This window comes from Eleutherodactylus coqui, chromosome 11, assembly GCF_035609145.1.
Source record: "Eleutherodactylus coqui strain aEleCoq1 chromosome 11, aEleCoq1.hap1, whole genome shotgun sequence".
Taxonomy (NCBI): Eukaryota; Metazoa; Chordata; class Amphibia; order Anura; family Eleutherodactylidae; genus Eleutherodactylus; species Eleutherodactylus coqui.
Window position 1 is genome coordinate 51,495,833 of NC_089847.1, and position 21,683 is coordinate 51,517,515.

General features: G+C 43.8%; 1 protein-coding gene across 1 annotated transcript in view; it reads right to left on the reverse strand.

The window, feature by feature from the left end:
- Positions 1–21,377, reverse strand: part of SMPD3 (sphingomyelin phosphodiesterase 3) — a 212,023-nt gene extending 190,646 nt beyond the window's left edge. The window contains exon 1 of the mRNA XM_066584080.1: positions 21,288–21,377. The gene's annotated coding sequence lies outside the window, so the exon portion shown is untranslated. The remainder of the gene's footprint in view (positions 1–21,287) is intronic.
- Positions 21,378–21,683: the final 306 nt, after the last annotated feature.

Consider the following 21,683-nt stretch of genomic DNA (forward strand, 5'->3'; position numbering starts at 1 on the left):
CCATCTTCCCAACAGGGAGGCCGAAGGTGCCTCCTTGTGGCTCTGTGTTAGGTGGAACTCAGGTTGCAGACAAAATGGAAGACCCTTTTCCCGCTCTCAGCACACACATTTATACCTTCTCTCATACCACATCACATGACAGACTTGATACATTTATATGCAGGCTTTGGATTTTATTAAACATTTAACTCTTATAGCTCTGCAGCTGTGCAACATTTACACTGGAAATGACAAGACAGGTTTGCACAGTGTATCAACATAGGACAAACACGTATGACATTTATGGAGGGGACCAGGATGATGTACTAGGCCACTACAATAGTACAGATGAATATAAAAAAGTTTCTAATATAATTTCTCAGAGAAAAATGCTTTTGTCTTCACTTATCAGCACTCTGAGAAACTGCTAAAATCCATCTTTGTAGACAAGGTGGACTAAGGGTGGTTTTAGATGAACGACTCTTCTGCTCTTTCACACAAAAGCGATGGTTGATCAGAGAATAGAGGCAGGGCACACCAAAGATCTCTTCCGGTCGCCCGCCATCATTCACTGAAACTGGCAGCCATTCAAAGATGAAGGTCTGCCCATTCATATTAAGCGAGAGAAGTCACAACACTACTTGTTCCATTTCAATGAGCTGAAACAGAACGACTAGCGAATACTGTGCAACGTCTCGTTTAGCACTCTGTTGGGTGTCATGTTTACATGGGCGGACAGTCGCCTGTAATCACTCGTTTGAACAATTATTTGGGCGACTATCAGCCCATGTAAAAGTACACTAAGCTTATTCACAGATCAGATTACATACTGCCCATGGAAGTCTACGGAGAGGTATGGGGGAGGTAGAGTGAAGTAGAGGAAATATACATACATAGATGCTCCTGCAGTTAATACCGTAGTAATTCTTCTACTGTCTGACAGCTACTAGGATCACATCTATAGTTCTCAGCACTTCTCTATAACGTCTTCTATGATGCTGATTTTGCTATATATGAAATAGGGGAGCAAAATCTGATTTTGCAACATACTTTTGCAATGACTGAGACACAAGGCCCAACGCTGAGAAAATGGTGAGGGTAGAGATGGCACTTGTCACGGTGGCTCTACCAACTCCTCCCCGGAGGGATGCATGCAACTTTGGCCTAGGCAATACTGGGGCAGCGGTTACCCGAATAAACAGTGTGGTGGATCTCAAGAATTATGTGACGCCACCGTTCCTTACTACGCAGAATGTCCGACGGGAAGAAGGATAACAGAGTCCACACACAAGTACTTGACAACCTCAGTCACTGGGAATGGTTAATGACTGGAACTTTACTTGAAGAATAGGCAAATTTTTACACCAGTGCAGGAAAGACAAATTATGGAGGTCAGGGAGGTAAACACAGGATGAAACCGGGCCTTCAGTTGTAGTTATCTGTATGACTCCGCTCCTGGACACACATACTCCAAGACACAGGATGATACCGCGCCTACAATCCAAGTTATCTGTATGACTCCGCTCCTGGACACATACACTCTGGAACACAGGATGATACCGGGCCTACAGTCCAAGTTATCTGTATGACTCCGCTCCTGGACACATACACTCTGGAACACAGGATGATACCAGGCCTACAGTCCAAGTTATCTCTATGACTCCGCTCTTGGACACATACACTCTGGAACACAGGATGATACCGGGCCTACAGTCCAAGTTATCTGTATGACTCCGCTCCAGGGCACAGGATGATACTGGACCTACAGTCCAAGTTATCTGTATGACTCCGCTACTGGACGCACACACTGGAGGAGCACAACACACTCCACTGACACTCACGTTTACGCAGGCTGCTGAACACTGCATGGTGGTCTCTCTCGATCTTTCTTAGTGGGGATCCTGGGACTAGGTCATCAGGGTACCTCTCTTTCTCTTCCATTCTTCACCACATGAGGGTTTCAGGTATCCTCGTGTGGCCAGCACTCTCTCTCCACACTCAACCATTGAAGCAATTGACCCTTTCTATCTTACCTTTCAGTTATATTTATACCTTAAATACCCACGTGACATGACAATTGGTTACAATTTCCAGACATATCCCAGACATTCAAAGACATTAACTTCTTACATGCTGCAGCTGTGCAATACACATAACTAGAGACAAGACAATTTGCCCAGAGCATCCACATAAAAGACATGACATGTATGACAATTATGGAGGGGCCAGATATATATATACTTCGGGCCACTACACTTTCTGTATGCAGTACATGGGAGATATCAGAGCAAGTAGTACACCCACCAGCTCAGGGATAACTGAGAATTACTTATGGAGCCTACAGATGAAACAACTGCTAAAAAATGCAGGCTTCAAGTCATATAACAGCCAGGAATAATACAAACACTCACATGGCATCCTACCCCCTGAAACAAAAGGTGGTTTTAACGTCTTTTAAGCCCTATTTTATCAACAGTGTAATTAAGTAATGCTGGTAGATTCCCCCATCTTGGCATGTAAGCTATTGTTTCTAGTATCAGCCAGATTCACCTATTGTATATACCTGTTACCAACAAATGCCTCATCAGCATTCACACCTGAACAGGAGGCCATTGAACCCCTCTGCTCCTTTTGGGGTAACCAGGAATCCTTTGTTCCATGACAACGTAATTAGCTAGTTGCCGGAGATTCCATTGTCCCCCTGCTCTTCCAATACATATTCTCACAGACTGCCTGTCTGGGTCTCCAACTACTGGGATGAGACAAAGAAAAAATTAATAATTGGGATTATGAGTAATGTGAGAATGTCAGCCAGACACCAGTTATATTTTGTGAACTGGGGGTGTACAGCGAATACAAAGGATCCACTCCCATCATTTTTCGATCCCCAAAGCACATGGAATTGCTTATTCGCCGGACTAATCCTTTACATATCATGTTTGATGTCTTATTGTTGGTAAATTCAAGCTATTAAATATGGCGGCCATAGTTTCCCTCCTGGAGCGCCTCTTGGGGAAATATGGCTGAAATATTTAATTGGGTTTCCATCTGTAAGATCTGCGCATCTATGTAGTCAACCTCTCTGTGCTGTTAGAAGGAGGAGTGCAGAGGTGGGTGGAAGAGTCTTTAAAACTAAAGGGAAGTCCCCTCCCCATTGTCAGACTCAGGAGTCGCATCTGATGCAGTACTGTCCATCTTTCTGAGTGCTCCTTGCAACCAGGGCTATTTGAATCAACCTCGTACACTGGAGTTTTATATTATTTTATCCATTTTTATTTTAATAACTGTTTTGTATATTTATTGCCCTTTTGTAAATAACTTATTTGGTATATTTTTTCTAAGCACGGCTAGAAAATAAAGAATAAAGCCTTAAACTTTATGTAGTTTTTAGAATAAAGCCTTAAACTTTATGTAGTCTGTCCTTGAGCTCTAAGCAATCCATAACCCCAAAATTGTTTTCATTGTGTTTCGGCTAGTGCAAATCGGGAAGGCACATAATCCAAGTGAGCAGAACCGAGGTGTCCAACCTACCTATCAGAAATGGTCAGTGGTGGCAGCGGAGTGTTTTGGGGCATAGGAGGCCGTGTGGGTGTGACTTAGTTTCCATTTTGCATGAGCACAGGATCCAGGGAGCTGGGAATAAGTTGACCTTACGGTTTGACCCTATGTCACAGCTTGGTGACCATCGGCCCCATTACCGTGATAAACAGTATTACTGAAAATCCCATTCACTACAATAATCATTACAGTATTCTAATTTTTGTAAATCACCATTAGTTCCAAGGCGCTGTGCATATGAAAACAGGGGTTTAAATACGGGACGGAAGAAAATCAGCAAACACAATAAACATGAACTGAATTAATTAACGACTGATAAAGAGGAAAAGAGGACTGTGCCCATTAGGGTTTACAATCTATAATGTATCGTCTAGCTGTCAGAACATATTGAAAGCGCACTGCTGTATGCGCAAATACGGTCAGCAGTACGGAGTGTAGCTGCGCCTGAACGAGGCAAATTTTCCTCTCTTCGCCAGCAGTTCAAACTCTGTGCCAGAGAAGGGAAGATTCACTATGTGCGGAGAAGATAGGGCAGGTCCTACATTTTCTCGGCCGTAGTATTCACAAGAAATCCCCGCAGTGAAAATGAAACCACTGAGCTCCCATTGAGCCCTCACTACGTATTGTATGGGAATACATCTTTATGCCTCTGTGAAGCCTACACATTTTGCAGAATTACCATTCCTTTCACAGAGCAGTAATATCCGAGCAGTGCGCTTCTCCAACGTCTGTTCTACGCTGTAAATAACTCGAAAAGCCATTTGTTTTTTATGTGCAAATAGGATAGAAGCAGAATAAAATAAAAACCAGACTATTGCCAGCAGGGAGAATGACAGCTCTGTTTGTACCTGTAAGAGCATCTGCCAGCGCATAAAGGTAGCAATGCCCAGGAAAGCAGATGGCACGGGGCAGAATATGATGACAGTTTATACTGCAGGAAACCAGCGCATACATGTTGCCATAGTATGCCAAGAGCAATACAGGTTTACTGCATAACACATCACTATGCTTACATATGTACTAAGATTCACAGCACTGACACATGAGCTGTTCATTAGAGTCTATGGACTGGGCAGTTCATGAGAAGGTATAGGGGTCTTAAGCAAAATAAAGAAAAGTGGTAGCATCCAATGGTGCAGAAAATGTCAGCCTTTATTCTCCTATAATCACAGGAGACACCACAGGAGACACGATATTTCGACCTATGGTTAGGTCTTTGTCAAAGGTCGAAACGTTGTGTCTCCTGTGGTTATGGGACAATAAAGGCTGAGATTTTCTACACCATTGGATGCTGCCGCTTTTCTTTATTTTGCATGATATACCAGTGGATGCGGTCCAGATCCATGTGGCTGTTGCATTAAGTATCTAATTCCTGCCCATATTTGGGAGTGTGGTGTGCTGCTTGTGACCCTGGCTTACAAGCTATAGGGGTCTTGTCATAATCCAAACTGTTAAATAAAGGACTAATAGTTTCTGGAACATAAACCCGTCCATCTGTTCTCTCCTGGAGCAGGCAAAGAAAATATAGCCCCAACTCCTAGGAGTATGAGCAAGATGTACCAAGACATTAGTAATACTATATACATTGTGTTGTGGGGTGTGTATACAGGACTGAAGTAGGGTGAACTTACTAATGGCAACCATCTGTTATTTTATAATAACAATTATCTCACCATTTAATAGGCCTTTCCCATTGCCAGGAGGGTTCCCTCACATGGGTGATTTTGCCTCTGTCCTTCCTCCTGTGAAGAGCCTGTGTGGTACAGTCCAGGCAGTTTCATTGTACATGACATTCTGCTAACTGTAAGTGCTTATTCCGACGTGTGTATATCAGCTGGGTTTTCACGCCCGGCCAATATATGCTGTCCCTCTCTGCAGGGGGAGGAGCTGGGCCGAGAACAGTGCAGTGAGCTCCCGCCCCCTCTCCGCCCCTCACCACTGTTTGCAATGGGAGGGGTGGAGCTAAGTTCCGCCCCCTCCCATTGCAAATAGTGGTGAGGGGCGGAGAGGGGGTGGGAGCTCAGTGCACTGCTCCCAGCCAAGCCCGCCTCCTCCCCCTGCAGAGAGAGACAGCATATATTGGCCGGGTGTGAAAACCCAGCTGATATACACACGTCGGAATAAACCCTAGTGAGATTTTTTTAGCGGGGAGCGTATTTGTGCATATGTTCACCTGTCTAAGCCCTTAAAGGGAAATTTTAGACTTGAGCATGCTTTTGACCTTTTTTTGTCAATTTTCTTGCCAATTTATTTTGCTCTAGTTAAGTCAATGACGAAAAATGCAACACAAATGCCAGAGATGATGTTTTTTATTATATAGTCCCGTACATCCTAATAGTAGGTATATATAGTCATTCATGCAGCATATGTCTGACAGCCCCCACTAGTCCTCACTGAGTCTGCGTGAAATCATTTTGTCCACAGTGAAAAGTGCTTGGGGTCACGTAAATCACTTAAAAGCATCTAAACTGTACACACCACATAAATGACCATGCACTTGTACAAAGCAAGAGATCAGGACGTCCAGGCGAGACCTCAGGCCACTGTCCTACTTCATAGCTTTAATTGAGCTGAACAAATCACATATGTTTTTCAAAAAGAGCTCAGGGGGCTAATTAAGATCATTATCTAATGGCCTTTGGCAGGCAGACAAATTGCCAGCTGTCAGCGTGACAGGTATATGGTGCATTCTATTTGCAAACATAATATGCCATAGATATTTATATAACACACATATGGCAAATTATGTATCCAAATAGAATATATATATATATACACACACACAGTGTATTTTTTTTCTACATAAAACATTTTAACAGTTCTGTATATTATGAAAAAACATTGCATTATTTATTGTAAATTACAGCCTGTATTAGACATTATACTCCTGAGCTGCATTCACAGTTCTCACAGTTATCAGGAACAATCAACAAGATTGTCCACAGACACAGCCCCATTAGCCTAGCTGGCCTTCTATGAGGGTACGGTCCCACATAACAGAAGCCACATGGCTGCCACACAGCTCGGTTATGGCAAGGATGTGACTGACATCTACGCCAATGATGCAGATCTGTGGAGCTGACTATGAATTTAGTCTTCACTAGCTGCAAGTTGTTAAAGGGTTGTGCCAAGTTATAAGGTTATCCCTTATGCACAAGATAGGAAGTAATGTTATGATGGGTGTGGGTCCTACCGCTGGGACCACCACTGATCTCGAGAACAAGCGTCTGATCGGTCCCTGAGTGAAGAGAGTGGAAGCTGCGCAGCCACAAAAAACTTCAATGATAGCGCCAAAGATTACCAAATTTAAGCAGTTTAGCCATCTTCAGTGCTGTCATCCATTCACTTGTGGACCGACCAGAACCCCATTCTCAGGATTGGTTGGGGTCCAAGTGGTCAGACCTCCACCGATCATAAAGTCACCTTCTATCTATTTGCCTTATAGAGACATCTATGGGAAAACATTTGAAAAAAAGAACCACACCTGAAATATGCTGTATTTTGAAAAACAAGTGCTGTAGACCCCAAAAACACTAGAAAAGTGGGCTAGATTGCCATAAACAAATGCTCTGTTTGTAGTGTATTTCATGACTCCTCATTGACCTACAGCTAACATCTACTTGCAGTGTTCCCACCCCTGGAAAAAAAGGGACAAAAAAACTTGCACAAAAAAAATGATGAATTTCTACTAAACCAAATATGAACTTTAGAAATGTAAAGCAATATATAAGTAAAGGGAAACCTTCTTTTTCGGACCATTCCTCGATCCGTGAGGCTTTTAGCTGAACTATTTGACAATTTTAGGTGCTGTCACCGGTTTGGTGTGAAGCGGTTCATTGACCTGGATTCTTGTTCCTCAGCTCGTCTTGAAATATATTCAACATTTTCATAAAACATAACTTATTAGGAATTATATTATACAAATGCCAGTGAACTTTAGCACCGCCATACACAGGGGGTTCATGAAATTTCATTCTTTACATACTAGGATGGAATATTGATGCTCCTCTTAATGTCTGTAGAGTCAGCTTCAAAGTCTCACATAAAAATATGTGGTCATAGCATGAAGTTATGTCTGAAAATATCTGTTACCCTAATTAAACTTGTACCTATGTGACCTTTGGTAGTTAAAGCGGTATTCTGGGCATTTACTATTGATGTCCTATCCTCAGGATAAGTCATCAATAGTTGATCAGCAGATCTCCACCTCTTGGGATCCCTGCCGACCAGCTGATCCTTCACCCCGCTGTCAGTGCAGAGTGGCCGGACGCCTGCTACTGTGGTAAGCGCTGGAAGTGTAAAAGACCACTTTACTCATTGAAATCAATGGGAGCAATGCCTTCCAGTACACTTACGGCTCCTTATAGCAGTTAGAGCTGGAAGTTTAATAAGAGGCATTGTTCCCATTGATTTAAATGAAAGCTGCACTACTAAACCGGGCCACTGCAATTTGGACAGCGAGATTTGCTTCCTGCACTGACTGACGGGAATCAGTTGATCTGTTGGATCCTTCTGATTATCTATTAAGGACCTTTCCTAAGGATGGGTCATCAATAGAACAAATTCCATAAAAACCAGGAAACACCTTTAAGGGTGGTTTCACATGTGGAGGATCAATACTCAATGGACAAATCCACACCAAAATCCACATATGTTACATGTAGCTTCAACATGCATTTGCCACAGAGTTGGTATGGATTTCGCCCTTTTAACTCTGCTGTAAAACTATGTAAAAAAACCCATACTAATAGGTGAATTGGGGACCAAACCCTATGATGTACAGCGCTGCAAAGTACATATCCCCTATATAAATGAATTAAATACAAATCCGCATGTAAACTGTGTGGGTTTTGGTACAGATTTCTCCTTGGTAGATTTTTCCGCCCCATACTAATATACCCTAATATAACGCATTTCCATATGCTCTATTAGGCATAAAGAGTGTTTTCCACTTTTGAGATATTTTTGCTTGCTGGGTAGGCCACACAATGAGAAGAGGTTGCCCAGCATGACTTCCCTTCAGAATGGTCTCTGGCCCAAGGGAGTACGCAAGTGTTGATATATAATTCTATGTAACGTTATTTCAGTCCCCATCACACAGAGCTTTTTATCCCCCTCGGTATTTTAGCTGAACTCAAATAACCCATCAGAGCATGAAAAATGCTCTAAGCGCTTAAAGTGCAGCGTAATCATCAGTTGTTACAACACGGCTGGATCTTCTGAACAATCACTAGAGATCAACGACTGTGAATAGAGCGTTATGTGCAGCTGTTGTCAGTCTGAGCACTGCGCCTTGTCCTTTAAGAAGTTGGCTGGTCAGTGCATTGTGGCCACATGTAGCACATTGGGAACATGTCTGGCACATGACTGATGGTACTACTAGCCTGTTATAACTGCACGTCTATGAAGTGATGCACCACAATATTTATAATTGCATGTAAGGCCATGTGTGTAAGAGGGGTCAGCAGTGCCCTGCTCCCCTCTTATGGGTTACAGCAGTTCTGCTGCCATGTACTGAGCCCTGAAGCAAAGTCAAGCCCACTGCCCCTATCAGCCACTCTGTGGCATCCAAGGCAGCTTATATAATTGTTCCAGGCTGCACTATTAAGGTTGGCCACTAACCCACTCCGCAATCCCTCTCCAGACCACAGCTTGATCAATGTCTTCATATCCTATGAATGATGGTCATCTTCTTTGAGAGTTCTGCTAAGGCCGGCTGCACACGTCAGGATTGGCATTGCGGAATCCGGAGCGGGCGTCTGCCTCCGGGTTTTGCAGCAAATACCGCCCATAGTATGCTATGGAAAAGCACTTTTTCCTGCAAACAAGCGGAAACAAATTGCAATTTTCCGCTTGCGAAGGGAAAAATCGCAGCATTTTGTATTTTTGAGCAGAGTCTTCATGGATAGCTTCAATGGAAGCCGTCCAACCAGCAGCCCTTTCGCAATTGACATTGCAGAAAAAGCAGGGGTTTACACAAAAAATCTGTACTGCACATGTCCTCGGCGAGCTATGCAGACCATCCACAGTACAGAAGAGAAGGCCTAATAAAAGGTGCGCGCAGACGCCGGCCGGGCAAAGGGTTGGATTCCGCTGCAGGCTCCCATAGGCCGGCTGCACACGAGCGTGACGGGCTCCGCTGTGGAATATTCCGCGGCGAAGCCCGTCACGGCGCCCCCCAGAGACCCCATACTTACCAGCGGATCCGGTGTCTTCGCTCCCGCATGACGCTTCCCCGCCCACCTCCGCCGCGTCACATGACACGCCCACCGCGTCACATGACGCGGCCGGCCGTGTCATGTGATGCGCCGGCCGCATCATATGACGCGGCGGCGGTAGGCGGGAAAGCGTTTTCACGCTATCTTCCACTGTGTTACAGCGGGAGATAGCGTGAATGGACGGCTTCCATTGACTGCAATGGAAGCCGTCAGCGCGTACACCCGCGGCAAATAGAGCATGCCGCGGGTGAGAACGGGAGAGTTCATGGTGCGGAATTCCGCGGTGGAATTCCGCATCGTGTGCCCTGAGCTATTAGGTTCAATAGAACCTAATAGCTGTGGGCAACGCAGCGGATTACGCGGCGGAAATCCGTTCGTGGAAGGAGACCTAACTCATGTTTCCTCTGTACTGCCATTTTCTTAGCTGGGATTTTAGGGATTTGCTATTTATGTACCTTCCTAATGTTTTTTTCTGTAGAAACAAAACAAAGCAAAAAAATGTGCACCTTTTTCTATCTGTCCTGGAAATAGTCCTAAATGATGACTGGTGACTAAAATGTTATCAGGGAAGGGGCATTTATTTTCTGAAAGGTTTTGAAATATACAAACAGCGCCAATGTTCACACATAATTACAGGTGTCTTGAACACCACTTATCTAGCAAACACTGCTCAGCTTGTGCATTATCACCTGATCAATACCTGGAAATACACAGGCACACGGCCTCATGATTCATGAGATGAATTCGCGACTTTAGCCCCTTGCAGACTGATGTGCTGTGCATTATGTTGGAGTATATATGATAAGCTCTTGATATATTTTACATGCCCATCATAAGAATTACATGCAGCAAATCCCGACCAATCTGCTTCATGCATGAACCATTTCTATACTTTGTCAGTGGAAATATAATATACTTATTAAAGGGAACCTGTTATCAGATTTAAGCCCCATAAACTATGCTATTGGGCTCAAATGTGACATATAGGGGGCCTGGGAAGCTGTGTTTGATACTTATCTCTATGGCAGAACATGCGCACACAGCCGGCTGAAATGAGTCACGCTGGATGTACGCAGCATCTTCGCATAGAGATGTAAAGGGGGAAAGCCTTTCTGTTATAGAGGAAAACAGTGAAGAATGATAGTCATGTTTGTACTATGTTGATGCAAAAATATAGTTTTGCTGCCACCTACTGATTTGAAACAGTTGTTTATTGAAAGTTTTTTTTTTTTCTTTCATGCTCTCCGCTCCTGTGGCTGGCAGACGGGATGCGGGGAACGTGGGAAGGGGCAGCAGAGAGTGAGCGAGCAGCGAGGACAGATGTGTGTATTCATTGGCCAACGGCCTAACCAGAAACGCATTTCATTCCAGTCTCTGCTGGGTGTGCTGCCTCGTACTGAGCTCTCTGAGAGTTACATATCCACAGCTATGAAGAATGGAATGGAAGAAATGGGCTGTTAGTTAGCTACTGCCAAGCCTAACGCCCGGAGCCCTGAAGCCTGCCACGTGGTCTCTCTCTCCAGGGAAGGTGATCTGTAAAGCCTTGTAGCAATATCCTTCCGTCTTTGTTAATAAAAAGACTTTCCCGTATGCAAGCATCCTTTGTTAGAAACAATGTCCTTCTTCACGCTGCGGATGGGTAAGGACAGTTGCAACCGTGCCTATTTCAGCAATATCCGATGACAGAAGATTATTTCCCACCACCTCCACATTCTGCTGAGCTTCCGAGAGCACCAAGCCTATTCCTCCTGCAGAGGAAATTCATCATGATGCACCCTCCTCAGGCTCCCTATGACCAATCCTGCCAGGGGCCCCAAATTCTATCCATGGACCCCCCTTTTCAGGCACACAGCGCTGGAATGGGGGAGTCGCGGAGTACCAAAGACAGCTCCACCCTAATGTAGTTTATGGGGTTCAAACGTGATGACAGGTTCTCTTTAAGGGCTTATTCACATGAACAATTTTAAAGGGGTTGTCCAGTTACTGAAGAACATTCCCCCTATAGGATCTACTGTGCAAAAATATCAAAATCAGCGATACTTACCTCTCTTGTGCTGCTGCGATGCAGTGCTACAGCCCCACCATGGTCCCAGTGTTTGTTGGCAGATGATGTCATCGGAATTCAGCTGACCACTGTTCCGAACTCCCGGCATCGTGGTGTCCAGGATGTGTACACTGATGCCAGGAGAACAGATGGTGATGCTGCAGCCTGTGATTGGCTGCACAGGTCAGGTGGCTTCTGGTGATATCCTCTGCCACAACAAACACCAGCACCATGGAGGGGCTGCAGTGCTGGATCTCCGGGGCAAAGGATGGATAAGTACTGTTCTTTTTGTTATTTTAGCGTAGTGGGCCCTATAGGGGGAATGTTATCCGATAACTGGACAACCCCTTTAATGTCTGAGTTCTGTGTGGAACTGCAGGCTCCCATTTCTCCCATTTTCAATCCTGCATCGAAATTCCTGTGTCAGGTGTGTGAATTGTGGTGGAAGATTGGGTGTGCAATTTTTTCGCATGGCGGCAAATTATTCGGCAGCGTTGCTTAACTAATCCGCCCATCTAAAAGTTTCCTAAAGGTGACGCTTCTGCATCAAAATCTGCACCAAATAATGCGTTTTTTGATGCAGATTTTGTGCTGCGGGCCACTGCAGACATTCTACAGAAATTCTGCTCTGTGTGAACGAACCCTTAAGCTGAGGTTGTAGGATTAAGCCAATGGGCCCATGGAGGTGCTGCCAGCCAGATTTACTGGTGCTAAGTGTGGACTAATGTGCAGACAGTAGGGCGTCGAAAAAAGTCTGGTACGCGCCACAACCTTCCCCGAGAAGACAGCTGAGCCATGTGGGCAAAAGGTCAGGCTCCATAACGGCATGTGGATAAACCCGAGGCCAGCCCTGTTAATTCATCAATAAAGAAATCTTTATGCTCAACTTCTTGTCAAAACTTCTTCTCTTGGAAAGTTGTGCCATGAGCCAGACTTTTTTCGACACACTACTGTCTGCACATAAAAAAAATGATGTGTGACGAAGCCTGAGGCTGCATTCACACTGTAGATTTTCTCAAATGGAATTGTGTCTGGAAAATCTTCCACTTTTGGGGCTTCGACAGATGAATGCGTTAGGGCTTAAGCAGATGGGCGTTTCTTTGTCCCATTATGTAGCTGTGATAATCATGGCCGCATGACGGGACGAAACAAAACCATTGATTTCAATGTTTTCATTTTTACTAGCTTTTTTCTCAAGCACCAATACAGCACCCGAGAAAAGATAGGACTTGCCCTATCTTTCCTGCACGTAGTTAATACTATGTTCTAGAAAGATGGTGCAGGACCCTTCTTCGCACTACTTTTTTCGAACTTCTGCGCTATGGCAGGTAGTTTGAATGGCCGGCGAAGAGAAAAAAAGACGTTCATGCGCAACTACGCTCCGTACCGGCAAGGGTAGCTGCGCGTATGTCCGTCAAAAACCACCCTTACGCTAATTTTGCATTTGGGAAAATTGCACGTGGAGAATCGAACCCATTGATTTCAGTTGATTCCCACTTCTTTTTTTTCCGCAAAAAATAGGACCTGCTCCATAAAGGACTATAGGAGGTGCACAAAAACGCACATCTGCCCGCATGGGTATTAGCCTGTAGTGTGGGAGACCTTTTTTCACGAGGCTGAGGGAATCCCCCACCCCGATATAAATGGCTAATTAGACTAACACAGTGAAGGTTGTAGCGGGTATATGCCACGTTTAGCGCATACCCATTAGCCTGTAGTGTAGAGACCTTTTTTGTCTGAATGGAAGGCACATTTCAGGTTTTATGTAATCGAGTATGCTGATTTAAAAAATCAAGACGAAAAAATTCTCTGAAAACCGGACAAGATACACTCTTTCACTGCACAAAAAAATTGCGCTGGAGAGAGCATATTGTGTATCACGCTCATCTGTCAAAGCCCTAATCCTGTAGTAGCAGCAAAGTGTCATCCAAAAAAATTCTCACAGATTTACGTATGGTGGAGAATTTACATCTGCACCAATTATTTGCTCTAAATTTTCACAGCGGAGTTCTCCCCTTTCAATAAGCAGGTTGAAATCCTTCTGTAATGTGTGGATTAGGGCTTAAACAGGTGGGTGCATGCGCTAATACGCTCGCAGCTACGGAGTGTATTAGCGCATGAACCGAGTTTTGTTTTTGACTATTCAAACTTCGTGCTTTTGTGTGCGAATTTGAAAAAAAAAAACCTGGAAAGATATGTCCTGACCTGTCTTTCCCACACATAGCATTAACGCGCAACAATCCCGCTCGTGAAATCCATTGAACCATTGAACTTAATGGTTTCGTTTTGTTCCGTTTTGCAGCCGTGATTTTCACACCGCATAACGGGACTAAATCTGTTTAAGCCCTAAAGCAAAAACTGCAACAGAAGCTGCACATATGATGCCAGCCATATATAAAGAAACACATGGGATGGAAAAGGCAGTTGAATTTGCGTTGCGTGGAAAATTGTGCACCAAAATCTGCATATCTGACATAGGGATTTTGATGTGGAATTGAAAATGCCTTAATTCTGCTGGCAATTCCACATCAAAATCTGTGTTTAGACCTGTGGATTTGGTGAGGATCTCCGTGTCATTTTAGGTCATCTTCACACATCCAGTATTTGCTGCGGCCTTTTTGCGGCCGAGGTTCCGTTCTATCATTTGCTGGTATTAGTGTGTTTGTGCACTTCTCAGTTATTGCCACATGTAGAGAAAACCATGCAGCTAAAACTGCACATACTTTTACTACAAATGGCTGCGGTTTTCAAGCATACGTGAATGATATGATTTTCGCCTGCCGCACCTCTACTTGCCACTTGGCTGCAAGCTACACTACAAAATCCGCAAAATCTGTAAAACTGCATGGCTCTGGCCATGAAAGTTTATGGATAGTGCAGAATAGATTCAGCGGGATACAAAATAGAACTCAGAAGTGGCGGAGATAATAATTTTTAATCTTAGTTAATAACCCAGTTGACGGATGACAAATACTAACTAGAAAGCTCCAGATATGTAGGTAAGTGTTCCTGGAGATGATGAGACGTGCAGATGTGTCAGATAACATAGTGATGATGGAAGCCGGGATTTTATGGACTTCCTGTCAGTAATCCTATTTAAGAACACTGCAGTCAGCCTCTACTTTGCTATAGATTGTATTCAACAATGCAGCAAGAAAGCTTTTATTGTCATTTTAGCAGTCAGCAGTGACATAAGCTTCACAGCTAACGAAGATGACAAAATTACCAGAATGTCTATGATTTAGGAAAAAAAAAAATTCAAACCACGGCAAACAAATGGACATCCATTGCCCAAGCCACAAACAGGTGGCTCGCAAGTCACAGAAAATCTGCTTTGACGTTTGCAGGGCTTAAACTTGACTCTTTTCAATGGTCGCAGCATATGGCAGATGCAGTTATGGATTAGTTTATGTCAATTGCACTGCTTACCATGTGGCATATGGGTACATTCAGATATCGCAGGGAAAAATCTGCCTTGGATTTTATTGCAGAAAATCTTTAGCCAAAAATCTGCATCTGTCGTATGATTTTGTTATAGATTTGATGGGATTTTGCATTGAAAATCTTCCGCATGTCCTGAAATCCACATACATTTAGTTGCTATGTTTGGATTGGGGTTTCTGTAGCACCATCTTGTTCATTCATCTACAGAGAAACAATGAAAATATCTAAAGCTTTACAAAAGTGTGGAAGAACTTTTACCTTTTCTATAGGTATCTCAAGCACAAGCTATGTATAATCATGTAAAGAAAATATCCCATACAGAAAAATAGGTAGATACTCAGTGTGGCCTGAACTTTGCAGAGAGGTAGGTAAGGAGGATGGTTGGGCAGTGCAATCTGGGTGGGAACAGAAGCTAAAAAGAGGCACAATTCTGAGATATTTCGCAAAATATAGTGCGAGATGTGCTGCCGGTCTACTATGGCTGGTAGACTAAAGGCCATATTAGCACCAGGAAGCAGATGGAAACAGCTGGAAAACTAGAGCTCTGGTGTGATCTCTTGGTGGCAAGATATTAAGAAATAGGAAATGCCAATGATTTGGAACAGTAGAAAGCTTTATTCACAATCAGCAAGTAACGTGTTTCGAGGCACCATACACCCCTTCATCAGTCAGCTGGACAAAAGTGCTGAGTGACATAAAAATAGAATTTATAAATTAGGAAAAGGTAGCAAAGAAAAGAAAAAATAAAGCCAACAATCTTGTGAATATCAACGCTTAAAAAATACTAATAAAAACAGAACCAAGAAAAGATAAAAACATAAAATATAATTACTATATAGTCAATTCATAAATGTTAGAAACATAGTCATTCATCACTATCTTCAGTTTCCTGAACCTGATATCATGTCATCTCAAGTGCTAATACCGCCAGCCGCAGTCCAGCCTTCATCTAATCGTGAATCGCTGTCCAGTGTTGAAACAACCCATTGCTGTTGTGCAAACATGTCACCACAGAGGGTTCAACGCCGCCACGAAGCTAATGCAGCTTACATGACACAGTGACAAGCCACAATTTTACCTTAGCCACCAACTGAAGTTTGTAAATCTTGCGTAGCTCATACGCAAAAGCAACAAGCCAACATATCTCCTCAGTGAGCAGCTGAAGTTCGGAAATCCCTTGCGGCTCATATGCGAAAGCAATGTAGCAGAGATGTGTATGTGTGACGTACAAGTAGCAGAGCTGTGTGGCGCATTGCGCCACCAGAGACACTGGTACTATAATTACTAGTATGACTGATAGCGGAGGTATTGAGTGTATCACTCTGCCGTTTGTGGTTTGGGGATTGGCCACTTGTGACCAATATCAGTTGTGCCGATCACGTGACTGTCTCTGTTGACTGGAGGAGAGGCCAGATGGCTAATCTCCCAACAACATATGGTGGAGTGACATACCCAATGCCGTCTCTATTGGCTGCATTTGCTTCATGAGAAGGACTTCGGTAATACACCCCTCCTATTACCGCAGTCTCTACCAATTAGCCTGAGAATTAAATATCAAGCTTTTGACATTTTGTTGTCTGATCATTATGTCTCACAAAGTACAAATCAGACTTCATCCACAAATCTTCCCTAGCTGACCTCTCTGCTCCTGTTCTGACCTGCTATTGGTACACGACTTCTGGAGCTGCCCGTGTCTTTTGGAATTAGTTTACTCTGTCTAGACTCATATTAAATTGTTTAAACAATCAATTGACTTCCACTTTTTCAACAATATCTTCTATCCCAACTGTCCGGGTCCTCATTCTCTCGTTTCCTCACTTTTGTAAGCTAGACGGTGGTGGAAGGAGTCTTTCTTCATGGTGCAGCAGTGTCACAGTCACGATCCTGAGGACAGTGCCCTCCAGGAAAGTTGCAAGCACATTGAGAAAGGTTAGGAAGCTTGGAAACCTGAAGTCAAGCTGCTCTTCTTGAGATAATCCCTGGTTAACCGGACACAGAACTTTGCTGATATTCCACTTGCACGGGACACGGACTGTTTTCTCTTTGTTGCTAATCGCTTTTACATGGAATACTAGCATGAATTACCCCAGATTCTGGGAGCCAAGTTCTATAACTACAGTTACAGTAACTTGTTGTTTGTGCAGTAATGGTGACTCCTGCAATCTATGTTAGTTATCCCCAAAGCCTCCATGCCACAGCTGCTAATCGGGCCTATTTCAATGCCTGTCCATTACCTGAACCAGTGTGTCCCGGAACTGTGTCATAAGTTCCTAATGTCCCAATGGCCCACATATGAAGAGAAAGAGACCGTGACATCTCTTGTGGAGCTCGGCCTGCTCTCCCTACTCAGGAATCAGGCCAGCTCTATGCCCACTAGGCTGGCACCAACCTGGAAGACTGAGAGAGCCTAAAACTAGCTGCCTGCGGTCCCTTACACAAGTACCATAACACCAGTTTTGGACTCATCCAAAGACTATCAGACACACACTAGGCCAGGCAATAAAAAGAGAAAAATGCGTATCTGGAAAAGGCTTTTTTAAAAATTGAAGATATTTAAATACCCCTTTAACAATACAAATTGTAATAATGTTATAATGGCATGTGTTTAGACTGACACATGTAATGTAATGGGACTCCTAAGTGATATCAATCATCTATTACACTCTGCAATGAACTGAACTTTTTGGTTGCTTAACACAGCAAAGGAAATGACTCTGTGGGCTCCCCTACCATCTATATAGAACATGTGCATCCCCACTTTTAATAACATCATACATTTTGTTGTTACGGAATGGAACCTAGTGGCAAATGGGATTGTAGACTACTTTTTGGGTATTTTAAAGGTGTTGAATAGAGATGAGCGAGTATGCTCGGTTAAGGCAGTTACTTGAGCGAGCATCGTTCTTCTCGAGTAACTGCATACTGGTCCGAGCAGGCTCGGGGGGGGGGGGGGGGTGTGGCGGGGGTGAACGGGGGGCGCCGGGAGGTAGCAGGGGGAGAGAGATCTCTCTCACTCTCCCCCCGCTTCACCACGCCACCCCCTGCCGCCCCCCCCCCCCCCCCGAATTTGTTCGGACCAGTATGCAGTTTCTCGAGAAGAGTGATGCTCGCTCGAGTAACTGCCTTAACCGAGCGTACTCACTCATCTCTAGTGTTGAACTAAGCTTTCAAGTTACCCTGTATCCACAGCATTGGGGGTAACTTGCTGATCGTTGGGTGTCCCACCACGGACACCCTGCCAATCTCAAAAATGGGGTTCCCATGTCCCTCTCTGTCTATCACTGTGGGGGTCGTGTATTCCCCAGCAGTGATATCATAATGTTTGGAGCGCTTGCTGTGCATGCGCGGTCAGCGCTCCATTCATTTCAATGGGATTGACAGAAATACCCAAGCGCTTGCTGCTTGGGTATCTCAGCAGTCCCACTAAAAGTGAAAGGATCACCAGCATGCTTGCGTGATCAATTCTCCATTTAGTCTCCTACTCACTGAGGTCAAGTGTAGTAGCCCCACAGTGAGGAGGAAGGGGTTGCGCAAGGCCCTCGTTCTTGAGATCTCTGGAGCTCTCAGTGGTGAGACCCGCACCGATCAGAAAGTTATCCCCTATACTGTGGATAGGGGATAACTTGAAATCTTAACCCCTGTAAATCGTACTGTAATAGGGGCCCATTATTGTGTCAGAGTCTGGGTCCACCAGGGAAAGATCTGGTGGACTAGTTTTACCCTGAATACATTTAACCAGGGAAGTATGGGGTTTTCTTCAGCATCCTTAGGTTACAGTTACACAGATGCACACTGGCCAACGTGCATTTTTCCCGCCGATGTGAGACATTTTTTATTCAAAAACGCTTTGCATCGCATTTGTGAAATTGCGATCCTCAGGCATATGCTTCATGTGCATTAGAGGATCTCAAGTGTTTCCCATTTATTTCAATGGGAAACATCACATCACACTCGCATGCACAGGATATGGCATCCGAGTGGAATGCGATGTCTTTTAAAGTCCCATTGAAAAAACGGGCGAGGCGTTCCGGGGGTACGCCAAAAGATAGCGCATACTGTGAGGGAAATGTGAATAAGTCCATTCAAATGAATAAAGTTCATATTTGTGTGAGTTTTGTGTGTCTACCAATGTGCGAGATTCTCGCCCGTGTGAATAAGTCCTTATAGGGATAATATATACAGGATAACAATTCAACATAGCATATTCTGCCATATTGATATATACCACTGAAATATATTAAAAAAATATGTCATGTACTGTGATTCGTTGTCCCATTCTAGTCGGTACCTTTCGGGGTTGTTTCCATTCTTGCTTAAACATCTTCCAGAGTTCCAGTGTCCACCTCACCCACCCTCAGTGCAAGCTGCTCACATCAAATTACTAGGTGCAGCCAGCCTTCTTGCATCTTGCTGACAGCAGATGTAACAGGATTATTTTCAGGAGCACACGTTACAAACATGGGTGACTTCATATACTAAGGAACATGCAGTTATGAGCATATATCTATAGAAGGTCACCATCAAAAAGTACAGAAAGCAAAAGTTTTCTCCTTTCTAAACAATTAACTTTGAGACATAAAATTGTTTTATCTCATTGACGCCTCATGTGGGTTATATATTATATGTCAAGAGAAAGCTGGAGAAATACAACCAGGACACAATTAATTGACCAGAGATGACAGAAAAGAGACAAAACTTTGATCAGCCAGGAACACTACTGTGGATGGAACTTTCTTAACGCACCGTCCCATTCTTGTCTTCCAAAGTCTCATCTCAGATTCAAAGACACCATTATTTTTTAAATCCATTTATCATCAAATGTGATCCATGCCAGGAAGGTTACTAATGTGATGCTCAGACACCACCGACACCTATATGATTAATCCCGAAACATCCAAGTAGAATGACAGTGTCCACACATAAAAATCCAGCCATGCTACACGGAACACCTGTTCTTATGGGATCATGCTCAACTTCAGTTCTTCTCTAACAAACCTTATTTCCTTCTTTTACATTGTCTTGCTTCAAATATATTTAAACATTTCGCTGTTAGTAAAACTTGCAACCCTGCCCTACGGGGTAAACAGGTCCATTCCCATAAATATGTCCATATAATTTAGAGATCAGCAGCCATCTGCATCAGACCTGAAGCATTTAAGAAAGAGTCACTCAGCCACTCCCATCCTTCTTCGTGAAAGACCAAAAGCCTGGAAGACTGACCCCAGATATCCCAGGTTCAGGCAGGCAGAAATTGCTAATGCCAAAAAACATATATATATATATATATATATATATATATATATACATATATTTCCATAACCTACAGGCTAATGTGTAGATTGTGAACATACATTAATTACATGTAATGAGTGGAATTATTAGGACTAATTGCTTGCAGTGGTTGCTATCATGATATGAAAGACGAAACACTATTACCCAGACAACACAGTGTAAGTAGAGTGCAAGCTGTTGGCTCCATTATCGTGGATTGTTCCATTGACTTGCATCGATATCCATAGATCATAAACCATCCAATAAGCTGAAAGCCCTAAAGCAGTGAGGATAATAAGACTACAATGCTTTCTCATACAATGAATGTTTATGGCCTCTGGGGTATTTTTCATTCCTAGATTCATGTTCCTAGGCAGATCCTGTGCTCACCATCTGTCTCTTCTCCAAATCACATCTCCGACTAGATCAAAGCATTGAATCTCCAAACACGAGCAGCAGAGCAGTCAGTGCTTGATCATACAATTATATGCAGGATCGCATCATCATATACAGATTGGGATATGTGAGACTTTAGGATTTAAATTACCTACTAATCTTATGGGTGATATAGCTTCATGCGATGAGAAGGGGAGGGGTAGCCTTAGGGAAAGAGTCTCTGCTGTAGGAGGCAACTGCCATACATAAGAAGCATGGGTTAGGGAAGAAAAGGGGAGAGGGTTGAGTAACCAGAGTTGTGGCAAACCATGCAAGGCACTACCTGATGCTGCTGAACCAGAACACCCCAGACTAATGTGCAGATCCTCAGTTCCTACCTGTATAACATCCAGTGTAATGGGGAGACAGGTCTCCGTGGTCCCCTCCTTGGCTGCTTCCTCTCTGTCTCTCTCCTTTCTCCCTGTTTCTCTCCTGTGTGTCTCTTTTCTGTCACTCTCGCCCTCCCTCCTCTTTACTCCCTCCCTCTCTCTGCTCCAGTCTCTCCCTCCCTCCTTCTTCCCTCCCTTCCTCTTTCTCTCCCCTCAGCACCTGCTGCTGAGAACAGCTCCTCTTGTAACAACCAGAGCGAGTCCACAAAGACTGACAGGATTAAAACCAAATACTCTGGAGCTGTATACGTTGCAAGAGCTGCAACCAGGAAAGACTTAAAATAGATCACAATGTATCCTTTCCATGAATCTCCTTTTTCTTTTTTTTTGAAGGATGCACTCTAA